The following is an 18,329-nucleotide window of genomic DNA, read 5'->3' as shown; positions in this document are numbered from 1 at the left end:
TAAAAAGGTAAATAGAAAAAAGCGTAGTCAAGCATAGCCAGAGTCCAGTAGCCAGATCGGGTAGTCAGCCAGTCCAAAGTTCATAAACCAGATCAGGTAATCGGCCAGTTCAGAAGTCAGGGATCCAAGGAGAGCAACTGCAAGCAGGATAAGAAGCCAGGAGGGATGTCAGCAAGCCAGTCTTGAAACAAACAGCAGGAGATGGTTCCTCGTGATGTGACCAACGCGAAGGCAAAGGAAAGAGTGAGCTGTAAGGCTTTAAATAGGCAGGTCAGACGAGCATCATCGGGAACAGCTGGTAACTGTGGAAAGAGAAGAGAGCTGGCAATTAGCCGACAGCTGAGCGGCCAGCCCAGAGGAGGAAGGGCTAAGCCAGCCCTGACAGTACCCCCCCTCAATGCCCCCTCTCCCTCGGAGGGCCACCGGGCTTGAGGGGAAACCATCTATGGAACTCGCGGAGGAGGGCAGGAGCATGTACGTCAGAGGATGAAACCCAGGAGCGTTCCTCCGGACCGTACCCCTTCCAATGCACCAGGTACTGTATGCGCCCACGGAACCTACGGGAGTCAACAATGGATTGTACCTCATACTCCTCATGGTTCTCAACCTGAATAGGGTGAGGACGTGGCACCAAGGTGGTAAATCGATTACAGACCAAAGGTTTCAATAAGGAGACATGAAACACATTAGAGATGCGCATACTAGGAGGAAGGTCCAACACATAAGCTACTGGGTTAATCCTGCGAAGGATACGGAAAGGCCCAATAAACCGAGGTGCAAACTTCAGTGAGGGAAAACGAAGCCGGAGGTTGCGAGATGACAGCCAGACCCTGTCCCCAACCTGGTAGGAAGGCGCAGGCAGGCGTCTGCGGTCAGCATGGAGTCTGTACCTATCATTAGCATGACGCAAAGCCTCCTGAACTTGTACTCAAGTGGAACGAAGACCACGGAGATGCTCCTCTAATGCAGGAATACTCTGCGGAACAAACGAGTCAGGCAACATGGAAGGTTGGAAACCCTAATTCACCATAAATGGAGACAATCGGGAGGCAGAATTCAAGGCACTGTTGTTAGCAAACTCTGCCCAAGGTAATAGGTCAGACCAGTTTTTATGATGGTCAGAAATATAGCAACGTAGGAATTGCTCCAAGGACTGATTGGCTCATTCTGCAGCCCCATTTGACTGCGGGTGATACGCAGAAGAGAACGCAAGCTGGATTCCCAACTGTGCACAAAAGGCTCGCCAGAACCGTGAGACAAACTGACTGCCCCTATCCGAGACAATCACCTTGGGTAGCTGTCAGGACTTGGACTTGAACCCGGGACCTCAGCTGTGTCTGGCAATGAATCTTCTCTCTGAGCTATCTGAGATGCTGGACAGTTGTCAGGTCACCTTGAGGCGAGGTGACAGATGCACACCGTAGTGATCTGGAGTGCACCGCAAGGTTGTGGACCCTACAGCTGACTGCTGCAGACGGGGGACAGATCCCACTGGGGATAGAGCATAAGATTTCCTGGGGCCCGGAGTCTAAGAGCCAGCAGGTGTTCACAAGCGCCTCTAGTGGTGAGGATGGACTTGGCTGAAACTGGCTCCAGGTCGCGACCCCCAGGGTCCCCCAGCTCACACCCACAGTAGGCAACAGGAGGATAGGGAAAGTGAGGGACAAAGCCAAGGTCGGGGCCACAAGCAGACAGGAATAGTCGGGGACACGCCAAAAGGTCAGGATCACAGGCAAACAGGGATAGTCAAAGACACGCCAAAGTCGGTAACGGAAAACAACAGAAGAGCACACGGCAGGTAACAGGAAGCTAACGCACAAAGGTTGATCAGCAGGGCTGGCCTGCAGTGCACAGGTTAATATAGAGCTCCCAGATAGGAGCTAGGGTGGAGCCATGCCAGGGGATGGATTACAAAAGCAGACAGGTGAGGGTCGGCTGGTCTCTAGATGAACACATGGGAACAGGTAAGCAGACAAACTATTGCATAACCATGACAGTACCCTCCCTCTTACGTGGCCTCCCCCTCCCCCGCCTGGGTACAGTCTTAAAGGGAAACTCCAGATGGAACCTCCTCAACAGACTAGGAGCAAAGACCTCAGATGCAGTGATCCAAGACCTCTCCTCAGGGCCAAACCCTTTCCAATGTATGAGGTACTGAAGAATGCCTTTACGGAGCGGGAATCCAAAACTTGACTAACCTCGTATTTTAGATTATCCTCAGAGACTGGAATCGAGGTAGGGAGAGGACGAGAGGACTTGAGGACTAAAGGCTTCTTAGGAATGGGTAAGGGCATGAGAAGATCAGGAGCCTGAGCAGGGTCCCCCAGACCCTTAAAGATGAGCTAGGCATCCATAACAGGACCACCAGACTGGGCAGAGGTCAGTGGATCCCTGAGGTCAGGTTGGTTAGAAGGTGACATGTCACAAGAGTCAAGCTGGATAGCTGCAACACAAACAGAATGCAGAGAACCCTGAGAAAAAGATTGAAAACCCCTCCTGGCCGAATGAGGTATTCTATCCAAAGGATGGATTGAGCCTCTTAAACGGGTTTGAACGGACATAGTAGCAGTAGGGTGAGGCCAGGTCACAGAAGGTCCTGAACAAGAAGCAGGAAGCTCATTGGGCATGGGCTGGACTGGCATAACTGGTGCAGAGGCCAACTGAATAGTATTGTCGGGTGTAGCGACCATCTCAATCGCATCACAAGGCATAGCAACTGTGGAATTTGCAGACAAGTTAGCCTGGCTGTGCATCCAAGGAAGATTAGTGACAGACAAAGGTAAATGGTTATGCAAACTGGAGTGAATGATCGACTCAGGTTCACAGGTGGGCCCCTCATCCAGAGTACCACATGACTTAGAGAGTGCATCAGTCCGACTATTGCAGGAAGCATCCCAGAGATCGCTATATACAGCAGGAAAAGCAGAAGATTCTGGGATGGTGGTAACAGGAAGTTCCCCCTTTGGGGTACCCTTGAGTAGGCAGGAAGAGGAACAGGAGGAACCCCAAGCCAGGATCTGTCCAGCAGACCAGTCAACGTGTGGAGAATGGAGCCGTAACCAAGGAAGACCTAATATGATAGGAGATGAAGCCTTAGGTAAGACAAGGAAGGATATCCACTCCCTACTGACATCTTAACAAGAAGAGTCTGGAAGCGGATAGGGCCCGCTGGGAGAACCGTGCCATCAATCACCAAGACCACCAATGGCGTTGTAAGGGGCAAAAGGGTAAGTCTCATGGAGGATGCAGTTTCCCAATCCATGAAATTGGCAGCGGCTCCGGAATCCAGATGTGCTGAGACCGAACGAGAGGAAGCACCGACATGAAGCAACACAGAAAGAAGAAGACGAGAAGGTGAAGGTGATATTTCAGGGTCTAATACTCCACCTTCCAGATGTATTAGCCCTGAGCGTTTTTCCGGACGAAGAGAACAAGTGTCACGGAAATTACCTTTGGCCCCAAAATAGAGGCATAGGCCCAGAGTTCTGCGCCTAGCACGTTCTTCGGGAGTTAACTTAATCCAGCCCAACTGCATAGGTTCCTCGGTAGGCAGGGGTTGCTCCTCGGATCTAAGAGAAGGTACTGGGGGCTCAGGCTGCCTAAAGAACGGGGAGTGCTGGCGTCTTTTTTGCAGGGCCCTCTCCTGAAAGCGAATATCGATCTGGTTACACAAGGTGATGACACTGTCCAGATCAGCAGGAAGGGATCTTCCTGCTAATTCATCCTTCACTCTATCAGAGAGGCCATGTAAAAAGGTTGCAACTAGGGCCTCATTATTCCAGCTCCATTCAGCTGTGAGGATATGGAACTGAAGAGCATACTGTCCCACAGACGCGGACTCTTGACGGAGACGTAAAAGAGCGCTAGCCGCTGAGGAGACACGACTCGGTTCCTCAAAGATATTCCGAAAAAGTTTCAAGAAATCAGACAGGCTAGAAACCACTGGATCATTCAGTTCCCACAGAGGGGCAGCCCAAGCTAGCGCCTCGCCAGACAGGAGGGATATGATATATGCTACTTTTGCCCGATCGGACAGGAAGTTTTGGGGCTGAAGCTCAAAATGAATTGTGCACTGGCTTAGGAACCCCCTGCAAGCCATGGAGTCCCCAGAGAAACGGGACAGAGCTGGCAGTAATAATGCATGCGTGGATGCGACTGGTGCGATAGGTGCAGCTGCTGACTGTACTTGAGGCTGCAGGTTCAGGGTTCCCAAGGAAGCCTGTAGCTGCTCGAAGCGGGAAGCCAGATCTTGAAGGAATCGCATCACTTGGGTCTGATGCGATTCTTGGGTCTCAAGTCTGCGAACTAAGCCCTGCAACGGATCGACTGTAGGAAGCGGCAGGTCAGCCGGGTCCATGGCTGATCAAACTGTCAGGTCACCTTGAGGCGAGGTGACAGATGCACAACGTAGAGATCTGGAGTGCACCGCAAGGTTGTGGACCCTACGGCTGACTGCTGCAGACGGGGGACAGATCCCACTGGGGTTAGAGCATAAGATTCCCTGGGGCGCGGAGTCTAAGAGCCAGCAGGTGTTCACCAGCGCCTCTAGTGGTGAGGATGGACTTGGCTGCAACTGGCTCCAGGTCGCGACCCCCAGGGTCCTCCAGCTCACACCCACAGGAGGCAACAGGAGGATAGGGAAAGTGAGGGACAAAGCCAAGGTCGGGGCCAGACAGGAATAGTCGGGGACACACCAAAAGGTCAGGATCACAGGCAAACAGGGATAGTCAAAGACACGCCAAAGTCGGTAACAGAAAACAACAGAAGAGCACACGGCAGGTAACAGGAAGCTAACACACAATGGTTGATCAGCAGGGCTGGCCTGCAGTGCACAGGTTAATATAGAGCTCCCAGATAGGAGCTAGGGTGGAGCCATGCCAGAGGATGGATTACAAAAGCAGACAGGTGAGGGTCGGCTGGTCTCTAGATGAACACATGGGAACAGGTAAGCAGACAAACTATTGCATAACCATGACAACAGTGCCTTGTCAGATCCTTTAGACAACCCTGCCTTGTACCTTGATTTCAGCTGAACATTGAACTCTTTGCTCCTCCCATGAACTTCCTGATATAAGCCATGTCTCTGCACTTCTTCCTTGCTAGAATATTGTGCTATCTCCAGCCTGTATCTCGCTCCTGTCTTCCCTGCTGCCGCTTATATTTGCTACTACTACTCGTTATCGACACTTGGCTTGTTCCACGACTACGCTTTTGCCTGATCCCAACGTGCAACTACACATTACCGACCTTTTGGTTGCTTACTGACCACGCTTCTGTTTGATCCTCACCTGCTCATCCGCTACTGAACCCCGGCATGCTCACCTCCTGGTACTAACACGCAGCTAAATCCATCTCCACCATCTGGAGCTCTGGTGAAAACCGGTTAGGACTTAGACTCCGCACCTCAGGTGAGCCTGTGTCATCTGCCAGGGTGACTGCCTGTGTTCCTATCCTGCTGGTTAGTGGTAGTCCTGCAACTGCTATAGCAATTGGTCTTTGAGCCTGACCTCTGATTGTGACAGTAGCGCATGTAAGCGAAAGATCTCCCGAGCAAAAATGGAAGACAGTTCCTTAGAGGTGGGCAACTTCTTAAGTGGAATACAATGACACATCTTAGAGAACCGGTCAATCACCATAAGGATAACAGTGTTGCCTTGGGAGTTGGGCAATTCCACAATGAAATCCATAGACAGGTGAGTCCAGGGCCTCTCTCCATTGGGTATGGGTTGTAGGAGGCCCACTGGAAGGTGTCGTGGAGTCTTACTCTGAGCACACACGGGACAGGCAGCTACGAAGGCAGTAACATCAGCCTGTAGACTAGGCCACCAGAATTGTTGTGAGATGGCCCAAATGAGTTGATTCTTTCCAGGATGGCCAGCTGCCTTGGGAGAATAGTAAGTCTGGAGCACGGCAGTACGGAGACTCTCTGGGACAAAGCAGCGGTCACAATGTTTCTCAGGAGGAGCATGGACCTGAGCAGCGAGAATTTTGTCAACCAAAGGAGAAGTAAGACTGGTGCGAACCATAGCCAAGATACGATCAGGAGGAATCACAGGAACCGGAACCGACTCCAACTTGGAAGTGGAGGAAAATTGTCGTGACAAGGCATCAGCCCTTACATTCTTAGTACCGGGTAAGAATGAGACAATGTAATTAAAATTCGACAAGAAAAGAGCCCATCACGCCCTTCTGGGAGAGAGGCGCTTAGCCTCAGACAAGAATGTGAGATTCTTATGGTCAGTAAGAATGAGAACTGGCACAGTGGTACCTTCAAGGAGATGTCTCCATTCTTTCAGGGCTTAAATGATCACCAACAGCTCTCTGTCACCAATCTCGTAATTGCACTCAGCAGGTGACAATTTCTTGGAAAAGTAGCCACACGGATGCATAGCACTCTCAGAGTTAGGACGTTGAGACAGAAGGGCGCCAACTCCAGTCTCAGAAGCATCAACTTCCAGGATAAAAGGCAACGTAGGATCAGGATGTGCCAACACAGTAGCAGAAACAAAGGCAGCCTTGAGAGTCTCAAAGGCCTTAATGGACTCCGGAGACCAACTCTGTGGGTTACCGTCCTTTCTGGTCATATCAGTCAGAGGCTTGACCAGAGACGAGAAGTTATGAATAAACTTCCGATAGTAGTTGGCAAAGCAGAGAACGTAAACCCACGGGTCGAGGCCACTATAGGACTGCTGACAGTTTCTCTGGGTCCATCGAAAAACCAGCAGTGGAAATGACATAGCCCAGGAATGTAACCTGTTCACGGTGGAACTCGCACTTCTCCAGTTTACAATAGAGATTGTTGTCTGTTAGTTTCTGAAGTACATGACAGACATCTGTGTGGTGGCTCTTCAGGGTCTTGGAAAATATGAGGATATCATCGAGATAAACCACCACACACAATTGCAACAAATCTCGGAGGACATTGTTAATAAATTCTTGGAAAACAAAGGCCAAAAGGCATTACCAGGTATTCATAATGGCCTGTTCTGGTATTAAATGCAGTTTTACACTTGTCGCCCTCCTTAATGCGCACAAGATTGTATGCCCCTCTCAGGTCAAGCTTTGTGAAAACCGTTGCTTACTTGAGGCGGTCAAATAACTGTGTAATCAATGGAATCGGGTAGGCATTCTTAATCGTGATGCGATTGAGACCCCTATAATCTATACAAGGTCTCAGTTCACCACTCTTCTTTTTCACAAAGAAGAAACCAGCACCAGCAGGAGACGAGGACTTGCAGGTGAAACCTCGAGAAAGTGCATCAGCAACATACTCCTCCATGGCCTTATCCTCCAAGACTGACAAAGGGTAAACCTGGCCATGAGATGGTATGGCACCAGGTTGAAGGTCAATTGCACAATCATAAGGCCGGTGTGGAGGCAAACTACAGGCTTGACCTTTATCAAAGACATCGCCAAAATCACGGTACTCCTCCGGCAGGGAGGAGAGTGAAGCGGTGCACAGGACCTTGGATACCTTCAGGAAGCATGTCTCATTGCATTGTGGTGACCAGGAGAGAACCTCAGCAGGGAGCCAATCAAAAGAGGGGTTGTGCCTCTGTAACCAAGGATAACCAATAACCAGCGGAAATCTGGGTGAGGAAATAACTTGGAATTGGATTATCGGTAACGGGCACCAGCTACGCAGGCCAGGATACGGGCACTGGAAATTCAGGCCAGGATATGGGCACTGGAACTTCAGGCCGGGACATGGACTCCAGAACTTCATGCCGGGACACGGACACCGGAACTTCAGGATAGGTGCAGCAGGAGGAAACAGGGTACTGGTACTTCATTGGTAGAAGGGTGTATTGGGCAGCAACTGTGGTTGTTCGGGGTAAAGGAGAGGAAGACATCCCAGCAGGCTGGTATCTAGACACAGAAATGGGTGGTTGGGAACTGACAGAGGCTGAGTACAACAAACCTAACCAGGCCTGTAATAATGAATGCACAAAATCAGGTTTGCACATTGCTCATCTGACCAGAGACTGCACTGAATCAATACATTCTGCAAGCACCTGTTGAGGACAAGCTGAATAATGTTCAAAGAAAAAGGCGGAGTCATCTTCCAATAGCCAACCAAACCAAGGATTCTACCTGGGCTGCACTAAAAGGGGGTGTATAGTCATCACCTTCCCTACATGTATCAGACATGGCCAACTCAGCACAGATCTGAATCAATGGTTGCACGTCTTCAAACACAAAACTGCCTTGATCAATAAAAACACAAGCTAGACACATGCATTCTAACAATTGTTCCCTAGTGTATTTACCCAATGTCTGATAACAAAACTCTCTGTCATCAGTTGCCAGGAGCGATAAATACAGAATGTCTTCCAGATGCATCTTTCAATAATAGCAAGTGTTCAGGCCCAATTCCCAGGTGCAACCGATCTGATTGTATGGCTTCAGAATTCTGTCAAGGATGCTATACAAAGACATCCAATACAGGTGATCAGTTCGTTGGGCTGCACCAAGGAATCAGGGACAAACAAGTAAATGAAAAAAGTATGTTTATTAAAGATAAGGACACAAGTGCAAGACACAGAAAACCCCAAAACCACCTAACTAAATAACTAATATATATATACATGAACAAAGGAAACAAACATGAACTAAACAAGGCAGGGATAAAAGCAAAAGGGGAACAGAAACCAGGTATAAGGAAGCAGACCATAAAGGAAGCAGGTAACAGAGAACCGGTCTCAAGGACAAAAGCAGGTAACAGGGGAAATGTCTCAAGGACAGGATTCATGAGGTCCAGGACAAGCAGGATCATAGAAGGCAGGGACAAGGCAAACAGAGGGAATTATGAAGCTTTGAGCTTGGGTTCAGGGCGAGTTTATATAGACCAGCAGACTCACAACAGGTGTGCTTGAAAGCTGGTCAGTAGTTCAGGCTGGGAGACACCCACTGGTGGCCACAAAAATTACATCTGTTGGCGCCGAGGGTAACAGTGCCACCAGCAGGTGAAACCAGTAATGACACTGTTCCGGACACCCTCTGTCTGTTATGAGATCCGGAAAAGTGCAGATTCCTTGGGTGGATCTGTTGTCCGGAGCTCGTGGGTGGAATTGTGATGTCAGTAGACTCCCCGCCCACTTCTACATTCCCCTTGTCAACATGAAATTTTTCCTGTGTATTTCTTACACTGAACTTCTGCTATGATCACTAACATCCAGTCAAAACCCAGAAAAGTCACCAAATGACTTCAGCATGCCCAATCATGCTGAGGTGTGGAGCAGCCAATCCTGGGAGAGCTGGAGAAGAAAGAAGGGGGGATGAGAATTACACATAATGCCTCTCTAAGGCTTGTGCATGAGATATGTAAATCACCTGTCAGTCACAACAGGGGGGAAGAACTGACTGGTATTTCTCTGTCTGAGAATTGCTCAAAGCTGGATTAACTCTTCTTGGCAAGACTGGGCACAGGTTATATGAAATCCTATCCTGTACAAGTTGCAAGCCTAAATTAAAAAAATGGGTTTACATCCACTTTAACTACTTGCTTACTGGGCACTTAAACCCCCCTCCTGCCCAGACCAATTTTCAGCTTTCAACGCTAATGCACTTTGAATGACAATTGTGCTGTCATGCTACACTGTACCCAAATGAAATTTTTATCATTTTTTTCCCACAAATAGAGCTTTCTTTTGGTGTTATTTAATCACTGCTGGGATTTTTATTTTTTTGCTAAACAAATTTAAAAAATTGAAAATTTTGAAAAAAAAAATCATGTTTCATAGTTTGTTATAAAATTTTGCAAACGGGTAATTTTTCTCCTTCATTGCTATGCATTGATGAGGCGACACTGATTGGCACTGATAGGCTGCACTGGTGGGCACTGATAGGCTGCACTGGTGGGCACTGATAGGCTGCACTGATGGGAACTGATAGGCACAGATAAGGTAGTACTGATGGGCACAGATAAAATGACACTGATGGCCACGGATGGGTGGCACAGATGGGCACTGATAGGTACCACTGATACATGGCACTGATGAGCACTGACAGGTGGCACTGATGGGCACTGATAGGTGACACTGATGGGCACTGCTCAGTGCTGAACATCAGTGCCCCCTATGTTGAGGTACTGATAGGTTGCACTGTGGCCACTGATAGGTAGCACTGTGGGCACTGATGGTTGGCGCTGGTGGGCACTGGTAGGTGGCACTGTTGCCTACTGCTAGGTGGCACTGGCAGGGGGTATAGATGGGCACTAAGAATCTGCAGCAGCTCGCCGTGATCGGGACTGATGTCCTGATCACAGCCGCCGGTGATTGGCTTTTTTTTTGCGCTGACAGCTTGAGGAGAAAAATAGCCGATTACCGGCTCTGTTTACATCATGGCTGACAGCTGATCACATGATAAGGGGTCGGGATCGACCCCTTACTCCGATCTGTGATCCAGCGAGTCTCATAGACTTGCGGATCACAGAGCGTGCCGTGTGCGCCCTGCAGGGGGCGCGCATGCCGCTCGGGCACGGGACAATGTCAATAGATGTTGTCCCGGCAAAGCAGGTCCACGCTGTAGCCGTCATTTTGCTATAGCGCAGATCTGTAGTGGTTAAGGATTTAGAGAAGATCTGTACAGAAGAGTGGACCAAAATCCCTCCTGAGATGTGTGAAAACCTGTTCACCAACTACAAGAAATGTCTTACCTCTGCTTGCCAACAAGGGTTTCTTCACCAAGTACGGTGTTTTGCTTGGGGATCAAATACTTATTTCACTCACTGAACTGAAACTTCATTTATAGCATTTGTTTTATGTGTTTTTTTTCTGGATTTTTGGTTGATATTCTGCCTCTATCATTTAAAATATACCTATGATAAAAATTAAAGAGCCTCCATTTCTTTGTAAATGGGCAAACTTACAAAATCTGCAGAGGATCAAATACTTATTTCCACCACTGTACAGGAAAAGTAATAACAAATGTAATAAGAAGGGAGGAAAAAAAGAGAAGCAGATGGGAAGAGACGAAGAAAAGGGGGGGGGGAGGAGTACCATCGGAGAATCCCCGAACAATGTAGAACCTCAAACAATATTAACCACTTAAGCCGCGGGCCTTTTGACTGCCTAAAGAACAGAGGACTCTTTACAATTTGGCACTGCGCTGCTTTAACCGGTAATTGCGCGGTCATGCAATATTGTACCCAAACGAAATTTGCATCTTTTTTTTCCCACGAATAGATCTTTCTTTTGATGGTATTTAATCGCCTCTGCATGTTTTAATTTTTGCGATCTAAACGGAAAAAAAAAACAATTTGAAAACAAATTATATTTTCTACTTTTTGTAATAAGAAAAATCCAATATACTCAATTTTAGTCATACATTTAGGCCAAAATGTATTCAGCCACATGTCTTTGGTAAAAAAAATGTCAATAAGTGTATATTTATTGGCTTGCGCAAAAATTATAGCATCTAGAATCTCGGGTACATTTTCTGGAATTTACACAGCTTTTCATTTATGACTGCCTATCTAATTTCTTGAGGTGCTAAAATGTACAACCCCCCCCCCCCCCATGATTCCATTTTGGAAATTAAACACCCCAAGGAGATTTCTGAGAGGCATGTGAGCCCATTGAATATTAAATTTTTTTTGTCCCAACTGATTGAATAATGACAAAAAAAAGTTATTATTTTTTTTTTTTTTTACAAAAAGTTGCCACTAAATGATATATTGCTCACACATGCCATGGGCATACAGTGGTGTGAAAAAGTGTTTGCCTCCTTCCTCATTTCCTGTTCCTTTGCATGTTTGTCACACTTAAGTGTTTCGGAACATCAAACCAATTTAAACAATAGTCAAGGACAACACAAGTAAACACAAAATGCAATTTGTAAATGAAGATGTTTATTATTAAAGGTGAAAAAAAAATCCAAACCATCATGGCCCTGTGTGAAAAAGTGATTGCCCCCTAAACCTAATAACTGGTTGGGCCACCCTTAGCAGCAACAACTGCAACCAAGCGTTTGCGATAATGTGCAATGAGGCTTTTACAGCGTCCTGGAGGAATTTTGGCCCACTCATCTTTGCAGAATTGTCCTAATTCAGTTACATTAGAGGGTTTTCGAGCATGAACGGCCTTTTTAAGGTCATACCACAACATCTCAATAGGATTCAGGTCAGGACTTTGGCTAGGCCACTCCAAAGTCTTCATTTTGTTTTTCTTCAGCCATTCGGTGGTGGACTTGCTGGTGTGTTTAGGATCATTGTCCTGCTGCAGAACCCAAGTTCGTTTCAGCTTGAGTACACGAACAGATGGTCAGACATTCTCCTTCAGGATCTCTTGGTAGACAGCAGAATTCATAGTTCCTTTTATCACGGCAAGTCTTCCAGGTCCTGAAGCAGCAAAACAGCCCCAGACCATCACACTACCACCACCATATTTTACTGTTGGTATAATGTTCTTTTTATGAAATGCAGTGTTCCTTCTACGCCAGATATACTTGGACACACACCTTCCAAAGAGTTCCACTTTTGTCTCATCGGTCCACAGAATGTTGTCCCAAAAGTCTTGGGGATCATCAAGATGTGTTGTGGAGAAATTGAGACGAGCTTTGATGTTCTTTTTGCTCAGCAGTGGTTTTCTCCTTGGAACTCTGCCATGCAGGCCATTTTTGCCCAGTCTTTTCCTGATGGTGGAGGCATGAACGCTGACCTTAACTGAGGCAAGTGAGGCCTGCAGTTCCTTGGACGTTGTTGTGGGGTCTTTTGTGACCTCTTGGATGAGTCGTCGCTGCGCTCTTGGGGTAATTTTGGGCGGCCGGTCACTCCTGGGAAGGTTCACCACTGTTCCATGTCTTCGCCATTTGTGGATAATGGCTCTCACTGTGGTTCGCTGGATTCCCAAAGCTTTGGAAATGGCTTTATAACCCTTTCCAGACTGATAGATCTCAATTACTTTCTTTCTCAATTGTTCCTGAATTTCTTTGGGTCTCGGCATGATGTGTAGCTTTTAAGGATCTTCTGGTGGACCTTACTGTGTCAAGCAGCTCCTATTTAAGTGATGCCTTGATTGTGAACAGGTGTGGCAATAATCAGGCCTGGGTGTGGCTAGAGAAATTGAACTCAGGTGTGGACAACCACAGTTATAGTATGTTTTAACAAGGGGGGCAATCACTTTTTCACACAGGGCCATGATGGTTTGGATTTTTTTTCACCTTTAATAATAAACACCTTCATTTACAAATTGCATTTTGTGTTTACTTGTGTTGTCCTTGACTATTGTTTAAATTGGTTTGATGTTCCGAAACACTTAAGTGTGACAAACATGCAAAGGAACAGGAAATGAGGAAGGGGGCAAACACTTTTTCACACCACTGTATGTGGAATTACACCCCAAAATACATTCTGCTGCTTCTCCTGAGTACAGGGATACCACATGTGGGACTTTTTGGGAGCCTAGCGGGTACGGGGCCCCGAAAAACCAAGCACCGCCTTCAGGATTTCTAAGTGCGTACATTTTTGAATTCACTCCTCACTACCTTTTACCATTTTGAAGGCCATAAAATGCCAACATGGCACAAAACTCCCCCAAATTACCCTATTTTGGAAATTAGACACCCCAAGCTATTTGCTGAGAGGCAAGAAAGAAAAATTTTTTTTTTTCTTTTTTCAATTTTCAAAACTTTGTAACAAAAAGCAAGGTCTGCAAAATACTCACCATACCTCTCAGCAAATAGCTTGGGGTGCCTACTTTCCAAAATGGGGTCATTTGGGGAGGGGGGGGGGTTGTGCCATCTGGGCATTCCTTGGCCTCCGAAACTGTGATAGGCAGTGAGTAGTTAAATCAAAAATGTACACCCTTAGAAAGCCTGAAGGCAGTGCTTGGTTTTTGGGGTCCCATGCGTGGCTAGGTTCCCAAAAAGTCTCATAATGTGGTATCCCGGTACTTTCACATATGCCCATGGCGTGTTTGAGCAATATATCATTTAGTGACAACTTAGAGCAAAAAAAATAAATAAAAAAAAGTATTTTTCCTGCAACTTGTGTCAAAATATAACCTGCTAAGCAAATGATGGTTAACAATATAATAAAGTAATATTACAGTATAACAGTAAGACATACCATACCTGCAAAGCAAATACAAAAAAAATAGTCAATTTTTATTTTTTTTAATGCAATCTGTGCCTAAAATATATATATGCTGAAGCATGGGGGCATCCACCCCAAAAATCGCTCCTCCACCCCTGCTGCCCCCATGCTTCGGCATATAGGTTGGTCAGGACAGGAAGGACAATAAAAGTGTTTGTCACGCCTAAATCCATGCTTTCTACAGACACAACATCTTCTTTGGGGGTTTCTTTGGGTAGGAATACCAGAGAGGACATGTGGAAAATGCCTCTCATGCAGCAGGCTTACTGCATTTGCGTTGGGAAGTTGGGCCAGAAAACCGTCTGGAAACAGAGGGGCTCTGATGATCTCTTCCTGGAATTTAAGGAAGGATCCAAACACTTTTTCATATCAGCGCCTGGCCTTACGGGCAATTAGGTATGGCATCAACAACTGATCGTTTAAGTCCACCCCTCCCATATTGAGGTTATATTCGTGGACACAGAGGGGTTTCTCCGCAACACCAGTCGCCATAGTAATTTGGACAGTCGTGTCTGCATGAAGGGAGGAAAGAACGAAAACATTCTTGTTATCCCTTCACTTAACAGCGAGCAAATTATTACATCTCAAGCAGGCTCTCTCCCCCAGCCTAAGATGGCAATCTACAAGCCACTGGGGTAAGCCCCGGCGATTAGATTGCACGGTGCCACATGCGCCAATTTGATGATCAAACAAGTGACTAAAAAGTGGCACACTTGTGTAATAATTGTCCACATACAAGTGGTACCCCTTTCCAAATAAGGGTGACACCAAGTCCCACACAATCTTACCAGCGCTCCCTATGTAGTCAGGGCAGTTCTCCGGCTCTACGTAACTATCTCTTCACTCGTAAACCATACAACTACATGTATGTGGCCCTGTCACAGAGCTTATACATCTTGGCCCCGTATCTGGCACTCTTGCTGTGAAGATACTGTTTGAATGACAAGCGGCCAGAAAATGTAATCAGGGACTCATCAACGCAGACAACTTGATGGGGAGTAAACAAGGCTGCAAAATGTTGGTTGAAGTGGTTTACGAGGGTGGTTTTTGTAGAGCCGATCAAATTCAGGGTCACCCCGAGGACGGCAGAGTTCATTGTCACTGAAGTGCACGAAACAAGCTGCTGTGATGAAATGCCTAACTAGGTTTCTCTTCATTTGTATGTGAGAGCCTGACAACAAGGACACCACTGTAATCTGAGGTTTATGTGGGATTTTATCTCCCACCAATTTAGCAAATAACTGTAATATGTTATCCCAAAACGGGCCAATTTTCAAACAGGTTCTCCAAATATGGATCATGGTGCCAGGCTCTCGCAAACATTGCCAGCAAGTATCAGGTATAGATGGATCAAATGTATGTAAAAGTGTAGGGCAGCGGTACCATCTGGATAAGATCCGATAATTACGCTCTTGTGCGTGAGAGGATGTAGATAGTTTGTATGCAACAGCCAGTATTTTGTCCCACTCTATATGATCTGTCAATATTTGCAATTCTTGCTCCCATTTTGAAATAAATAGCAGTGGGTTTGGGTAGGACTCCCTCAATAAGATCTGGTATATCTGCAAAGTGTGTGGTCCGGTCTAGAGGATTGGGATAGCAGTAATTCAAAAGTAGTACAAGGTGGCGTCAGGAGATGTGTAAAGGACTGGGTACCTACATAATGTTTCAACTATGTATATTCAAACCATGCACGTAATGTGCTATGGCAAGAGGGGCATATCTGGGAGAGGGAAGTTATGCCACGTACACACGACCGGGCTTTCCGGCAGAAAAGGTCCGATGGTCTTCCCGACGGACTTTCGACGGAGTTATGACCGACTTCCGAACAAACGGACTTGCCCACACACGAACAGACTAAGGTCCGTTCGAAAGTCTGTTTGTTTTGAACATGATGATGTACGATGGGACTAGAAAAGGAAGTTCAATAGCCAGTAGCCAATAGCTGTCCTTGCATCGTATTTGGTCCGTTGGACAAGCATACAGACGAACGGTTTTCCCGATAGGAATTGAGTCCTGTCGGACAGATTTGAAACATGTTCTATTTCTAGGTCTGTCTGAATTTTTTAAAGAAAAACGATCAGACTATACCACACACGATTGGATTATCCGACGTAATGATTCCATCAGACCTATTCTGTCGGAAAGTCTGGTCGTGTGTACATGGCATAAGACTCTAGCCAGTTGGGGTATGGCTCAAAAGAGGACTGTCTTTGCAATGCCACTGGAGAAATTTGTGTTAGTGCGGTTATTCTTTCTTTATTTACTGTCTATGTCCCAATAGGGAAATTTTCCTAACTTCCTGTCCTGGAAATGAGGAGAAATTCTCTCAGCTCATTCTAGTGCTGGACATTTGACTAAATACCAAGCTCTAAGAACGGTAAACTGAGATTACATGTCCAGTGTCTCAGTGTCTGATTTTGTGTCTAGTATTAATGGAATTCTATGGAAAAAGTAAATATTTAAAGTCCAAGTTATAGCCCCCCCCCCATATAGTACATGCAGTGCATCAGGAAAGTATTCATAGCACTTTACTTTTTCCACATTTTGTTATGTTACAGCCTTATTTCAAAATGGATAATTTCATTATTTTCCTCAAAATTCTATAAACATTACCCCATAATGACAATGTGAAAGATGTTTGTTTGAAATCTTTTAAAATATATTAAAAAATAAAAAATGAAAAAATCACATGTACATAAGTATTCACGGCCTTTGACATGACACTCAAAATTGAGTTTGGGTGCATCCTGTTTCCACTGATCATCCTTGAGATGTTTCTACAACTTGATTGGAGTCCACCTGTGGTAAATTCAGTTGATTGGACATGATTTGGAAAGGCACACACTTGTCTATATAAGGTCCCACAGTTAACAGTACATGTCAGAGCACAAACCAAGCCATGAAGTCTAATGCCGCGTACACACAACCGGACTTTCTGTCAGAAAAGGTCAGACGGAATCATTTCATCGGATATTCTGATTATGTGTGGGCTTCAGCTGACTTTTTTTTTTTTCAAACATTCTGAAGGACCTAGAAATAGAACACGTTTTAGATCTTTCCAACGGAATCAATTCCTATCGGTAAAACCGTTCGTCTGTATGTTATTTTCCGACGGACAAAAAACAACGCAAGGGCAGCCATTGACTACTGGCTATTGAACTTCCTTTTCTAGTCCCATCGTACGTCATCACAATCTAAATGAACAGACTTTGGTCTGATCGTGTGTAAACAAATCAATTTCAGCGGAACTCAGTCGGAACTCTGTTGGAAAGAAAGTCCGGTCGTGTGTGCGCGGCATTAGGAATTGTCTGTAGACCTCTGAGATCTGGGGAAGGGTACAGAAACATTTCTGCAGCATTGAAGGTCACAATGGGCACAGTGGCCTCCATCTTCAGTAAATAAAATAAGTTGAGAACCAACAGGACTCTTCCTAGAGCGGGCCGTCCAGGCAAAACTGATCAATCAATGGAGAAGGGCCTTAGTCTGGGATGTGACCAAGAACCCGATGGTCACTCTGACAGAGCTCCAGTGTTTCTCTGTGGAGAGAGGAGAACCTTCCAGAAGAACATCCATCTCCGCAGCACTCCATCAATCAAGCCTGTATAGTAGAGGGGCCAGATAGAAGACATGCCTCAGTAAAAGGTACATGACAGCCCACCTGGAGTTTGTCAAAAGGCACCTGAAGGACTCTCAGACCATGAGAAACAAAATTCTCTGGTTTGATGAAACAAAGATTTAACTGTATGGCCTGAATGGCAAGTGTCGTGTCTGGAGCAACCAGGCACAGCTCATCACCTGGCCAGTACAATCCCTACAGTAAAGCATGGTGGTGGCTAGGGATGAGCCGAACACCCCCCGGTTCGGTTGGCACCAGAACCTTCGAACAGACCAAAAATTCGTGCAAATTTTAGAACCCTATTAAAGTCTATGGGACTCGAACGTGCAAAATCAAAAGTGCTAATTTTAAAGGCTAATATGCAAGATATGCAACAGACAACATCAGCAATAAGGGATATCTTCAGGTGTATACTGTGCTGAAGGCACACAACACCCACTTTACCTCCTACAGATGCCTGTATTAGAGAACACCAGCAATAAAGGGTAGATACAGGTGTACACTGTGCTGTGCTGGAGGCACACAACACCCACTAACTCCTGTAGATGCCTGTATTAGAGAACACCAGCAAAAAAGGGTAGATACCGGTGTATACTGTGCTGGAGGCACACAACA

The sequence above is a fragment of the Lithobates pipiens genome, unplaced genomic scaffold (genome assembly GCF_037356315.1).
Source record: "Lithobates pipiens isolate NorthernLeopardFrog02 unplaced genomic scaffold, aLitPip1_a1.2 Scaffold_23, whole genome shotgun sequence".
In the NCBI taxonomy this organism is placed as follows: Eukaryota; Metazoa; Chordata; class Amphibia; order Anura; family Ranidae; genus Lithobates; species Lithobates pipiens.
The sequence above is the reverse complement of the archived record's forward strand: the minus strand, read 5'-3'. Positions refer to the sequence as shown.